This window comes from Diceros bicornis (genome assembly GCF_020826845.1).
Source record: "Diceros bicornis minor isolate mBicDic1 chromosome 13 unlocalized genomic scaffold, mDicBic1.mat.cur SUPER_13_unloc_1, whole genome shotgun sequence".
In the NCBI taxonomy this organism is placed as follows: Eukaryota; Metazoa; Chordata; class Mammalia; order Perissodactyla; family Rhinocerotidae; genus Diceros; species Diceros bicornis.
The window spans coordinates 9,544,598-9,550,597 of NW_026690866.1; positions in this window are offsets into that span (position 1 = coordinate 9,544,598).

Consider the following 6,000-nt stretch of genomic DNA (forward strand, 5'->3'; position numbering starts at 1 on the left):
TGTTGTCTCCCCTACTCACCTGTGAACTCGAGGAGATCAGAAACCAAGCTGTACCATAAGCTCATTGTACACTATGGAAATACTTACTTCTTAAATCAAACACAACCTTTCTGAGCTCCTGTTCTGTGCCAAGAACAGCATCAGGCACTGGAAAAATAAGGATTTGTTCAATGTGATATAAATGTAGCTTTAAAGAAGATTAAAAGTAAGGACTTACAATACCATGTGTTAGATTCCATGAGAGAGATTTAAGTTAGTTACTGTGGAGTGGTCATAAAGGGTTTCCTTGAGATCATAATGCTTGCAAAGATGCTAAAACGAGACAAGCAAGCTAGTTCAAGGTAGAGAAAGAGTGTATCATTTTGGGAGGAAATATTATTGGCTATAAAAGTTAAATTACTAAATGGAGGAAGGCAACATTTTGACCCTGCAGTCCTCATCACAGCGTTTCCGTTTCTTTGGGAGAAGGGTGCATACAAAAGAGAGGTGGAGAGCCAGCCCTGATAGCCTAGTGGTGAAAGTTCAGTGCTCACCACTTCGGTGGCCCATGTTGGTTTCCTGGTCATGAAACCACACCATCTCTCTGTGAATTGCCATGCTGTGGTGGTGGCTCACATAGAAGAACTAGAATGATTTACAACTAGGATATAAAACTATGTACTACAGTTTTTGGGACAATAATAAAAGAACAAGATTGGCAAGAGATGTTAGATAGCTCAGGGCAAATGTTTCCCTTCAAAAAAAAAAATAGAAGTGGAGAATGCTGCTGCAAGGCATATCCTCACCTATCTCATTGGAAATCACATTCTCTGGGCTGGGAATGCAAGCAATACAACAGGAAGCCCTGCTCTCTTGAGGGCTCTTCCTGAATCCCAGAGTGCAACTCTCACTGCATACAGAGTGTGGAGTCTGGAGAAAATCAGATAACACTTGGTAACAGCTGTGACTTTTACCTAATTTTCCCGTAACTAGAGTGTTTTAGAGTGTTGAGCCTTAACAAACTTAATCTTGAAATATCTAAATCCAATTCATTGGTTGGACGCCATGTTTATTGTATGATATCAAACACTGGTACACCTCAGAAATACTGTGGGTTTCTTTCCAGAGCACCACAATAAATCAAATATTGCAATAAAGTGAGTCAGACCAATTTTTTGATTTCCTAGTGCATAAAGAATTTATGTATACACTATACTGTAGTGTACTAAGTGTGCAGTAAAATTATCCCTAGAAAACATGTACATAACTTAATTAAAAAAAAATATTCCTGAAAATTACTAACCACCTTCTGAACCTTCAGCAACTTGCAATCTTTTGCTTATGAATGTCTTGCTTCCATCTTGGATTGTTGGTAAATGAAAAAATTACTTCAGTTGGAAGTGAATTGTTAAATTCCCATATGTGGCCCTTTATGAAGCTCTGAGGGGGCACAAAACCCCAACAAGATTTTGGTTATTCATGTGTGGTGTAAGCAATTGTGATTGGGTTCAACCCACCTCAGTAAATCCCGTGTCCCACTCAATCACCGCCTCAGATAAAGACAATTCTTGACCACGTGGAGCCTGTTGGAAATATTCTCCTACTTTTACCTTAAGTCCAAGACCTTTGGGAAAATTCCCAAAGCTGAGAATGGTTTACTCTGAATCTCATTTTCCTTCATCAGCCAAATTCACTGAGTCACCAGCAGGATTGTTAAGTTCTATGTTCCTCAGAAAAAGATGCAGCTAAAAGAGACACATCATCCTGTGGTGAAGTGGGCCCGGGTGTTAAAGAGAAAAACCCTGAATTGGGGAAAGCCTTTCATTGTCTGTAATCCTTGCTTCATAATTTACCTTTATTACAAGTATCCAATGAAGTAAAGCAAATGAAATCATATGGAGAACTAAAATATCATAATGTTTCTAAAATATCAGTTAGTTTCAAGAGATAATGCCTAAAGACAAGAATATTAAGATGATCAGTGGTGATAAGATTCAGACAAATCTCGAGTACAAGGTACAATCTAGCCACCCTCATGCACTCTCTGAATTTTCCCAGACCATCAATCTGCAAAATGATGTTAGCAATACCTAAAGTTGTTGCAGAATTAAATGAGATCATTTATGTAAAGTATTCACTATGATGTTCAGCACCAGATAGGCACATGAAGAACAAGTTCTCTTCTTGTCATTGAGGAGCTTCATGGGAGAAGACAGGATATTCCCTATTGAAACGTTAGGCAAGAAGGACGTTGGGATCCTTTGTAACACAAAGCATTGATATTGACTCATAGCTCACTTCCTCGTTGCCACTAGAACCTTCTTGTAGATGTCTTACTACTCAAGACTAGATATACCTCCTAGAGAGTGAAACAAGTATAGAAACTCTTGTGCTTTTCTAGGAGAAAGAATCCTAACTGCTTGGTTTGAGCACCTGTGGAACCATAAGAAAGTCACTTTTACGAGTGTACATTCTGTTAAGTCGAAGAGACTTTACCTGCCAGGGACAAAACACCAGACCTTCCCCATTTCACGTTGGCTGCATTTCTGCATGTTGAAGAAGCATCTTGTGAAGGTTCCAGGCCACAGCATACACAGCATTTTACATACTTTAACTCCATTTAGTCATGCTTGTGTCAAAAATCTGCCAAGGCAGCCATCCTAAGGAGGCATTAGGTGGACAATTCTCCGGTGTTTTACAGTAAGACTCAGAAATCGTGCAAGGAATAAAGGGAAACCACAACATAGTGAGGTAAATGTCTTCTGGATCTTTGGAAGGGTTAACTGTCTGGATAAAATTTTCAAAGACAGGGACCTCACTATGGTGGTGTGAAAAAATGAGAGTCCCATGGAATGAGTCGAGGATGAAATCTCTCTCACTGTGGATAAAATCCCACTCTGATGTCGTGACCCAGACTTTCCATATCACTAAATACTCCCAAGTAGAAAAGCTCAATCTTATGAGAGAGTTGGCATCATCATAAATGATAACCATATTCCCTTCTGTTTCCTCTACTTGCAAATCATATGGCCATGTCCTTGAGTAATATGACCTTTCAGTCACAGGAAACTTTTCCACAAAGGCTGCACAGATTCCATTCCTGTCCATCTCTCCTCTCAAGTCTTAGAGAAACACAACACCTTTCTTGTCTTCCGAGATGACCAGCCCCACCCAGATCCAACTGAAATGAAGCAGCAAAGAGTCCATGACAATGGCTAGAGATGTGTCCCTGGGGCCCATGTAATAGAGAGATGGAAACTGCTTATCATCATTCAGGGTAAGATCAAAAGGACCATAAGTAAGCTAAAACGAAAAGACAATTGGAAGCAATATGAGGAAGGGGATTGGCAAAAATCAGACTCTCAGTCTTGAAGGCTGTTCAGCAACACCTGGAGTGGTAGAAGGGGACTATTGCTCATTTCATTTTCTAATCATTTTCCACTCCCTGAAAGCTTTCTATAAAATAAGATCAGTCAGAGTTCCAGGAAACTGTTTTGTCTCCTTCCTCCTCAACCTTCTCTCTACTCCAAATAAAGGAAATGTCATACTCGATCGAGGTCCTGTACACGGACCCTTTGAGATCATATCTTTTGAGAGATGCACAAACCCAGTCTCCTCCTCTCTTCCTTTTTAGGCCTCTGAGAATGGCACCAAAGGAGACGTGGTTTCATCTCCCCCCATCCCACCCAGTCTTACCTGTGGAAATTTGTACAGTTCCAGCAGTGTTCCAATCTAGGCAGAAATTGCCCAGGTAGTTCCTGTAAGGACCGCTAGAGACTTACTCTCTCTCCTGCAGTCGTAATTAGGGATGTCCTTGTCCAACCCTGAGAGCCAAATCAGGGAACTCTCCAATGTCCTCCTTTCACTGGGCAGGGCATTACAGAGATCAAATCCCAGAGACATGTTGGGCAAGATATGAGGGTTCCTGTTGATTTCCTCAATGGCAAAAACCAAGGCCAGAACATACTAGTAGTTCTTGTACTGAAACCTGCATAGAGGGATAAGGATCCTTAGGGAAAATACTCAAAATGATTTCCTTCAAATGCAATACAATGACTTTATTAAAATGAATTTGCTATTGATTGGAATGTCTGTGGCAACAGATGGCACTCCTGAAGCCTTAGAATTTATAACTAAAGAAAATCACAGGAGTCCAGCTGTGGAACGTCCTTAGTGAATTCCACACTCATGAAAGAAACTGGCTAAATACACAGAAGAAATTACAATGAATGGAAAAACAGATCACATTCAGAGTAGACTTGTAAATGGCTCTTTGGTTCAGGATCCAAAATGCTTGTTTATATGAGCACACCATAAAATCCTTCCTAGAAGAGCAACAATATTAGCATGAGATTGGAGTAAGCCCTGGGGAGGAAGAATAGTTGCAACTGGAAGATACGTTAGAAGCATAGACGCATGACATGTGCACGTTGTGAATGGTGCAACAGAAGGTTGTCAATGAAATTGCCTAAACCTCTGTCCCCTCAAACCTGTGCGTCTGCCACCATCAAAACCAGGAAACTAAGGTGAACTTCAGAGATCCAATGAAGGAGGAATCATCAACAGGCAGGAACAATTGAAAGAATCAAGAAGGACTGAAGGGAATAGAAACACTTAGGAATCTAAGAGACACAGCATTGTAAATTTTAAAAAGCTTCTCATCCATTTCTTATTTTAAAAATATAAAATTAAAATTAATCATTAACATCTTTAACGGTACCTATTCCCGATAGCCCATATTGTCTTCATCTTTTCTACAGACTTTCTACACACAAATAACACATAAGCCAAAGAAAATTCTCTGCATTTCTATTGCCTGGGATTTGTAATAGCATCAAGAATAAAATAGAGCAGTCACTTGTATTTATTTCAAGTGTTCTATTATTTGAGGATTGATTATTACCCTAGTTCATGCTCATTGCTTGTTAATGCTCCCCCTGTCCATGTGAAGAATAGGTGTTCTTCACTTGTTAGGTATAGGGTTCGATGTGTATCCATTAAATGCAACTTGCTAATTTGTTTTTCAAATACTCTATTATTAGATATATGTTATTCTTTGTCTCAGAGGAAAGTTGAAATTCTTCACTATGATGATATATTATGTCTACCTCTCCTCGTCCTCTGCCTCCTTCCCCTGTACTTCCTCCTCCTCCTTCTCCGATTTTTCTTCTTGTCTTCTCCTTCTTCTCCTTCTCCTCCTCTTCCTTCTCCTCTTTCCTTTCCTAGTTGAGGCTATATTATCTTCACATGGCATCGTGTGTAGTACAACGACTATATCTTCATGCTAAGTTGAACTTATATACCATTGGGGATTAACCACTTAATTCCTAATGATGCTTTTTTCCTCATCTGTTTTATCTCATATTATTATAGCTACCCTGGGTTGATTTTTGATTGCTATTTTCCTAGCATATCTTTATATCTTCTATTCTGTTTTGAATTTCTAGTTTTCCATGTTTTTTAGTTTTCACAAGACTTGTAAACAAGATACAGCTAAATTTATCATTGTCGCATCAAATTTAACAATCTGTATTTAACTGGAGAATTTATTCCATTTACATTTGTTGTGATTATTTATATCCTTCTTTTGCTCCCACTATGTTTTCCTTCTATTTTTTCCACAAGTTTTATTATGTTATTTCCCTTTAAAATTTATTCATTTATACTTGTTTTCCATATTCTATTGTATCTCCTCTATTTGGGTGAGAGTTATATTCTCTACTTCTATTTTACCACCAGCCCACATTGCCTGAAGTGGATATAGTTTCTCATCTCCTGAGAAATTTATAGACCCTTTAACTTTCAGTTTTACCCTAATGAATCACTTGTTTTTGTTGTACAGTACTTTATTTCTCCTTTTTCTTTACTTTCTCTCATCATATCCATATCTAAATTATCTTTCATGTTTTTTAGTTCCTTGTCTTTCTATAAATTTGGTTTTCTATTCTCTCTTCTGTTGTAGAACCCATCTATGAAGTTTTAAAACTCAACAGTTATGTATTTTTCATCTCTTAAATTTCT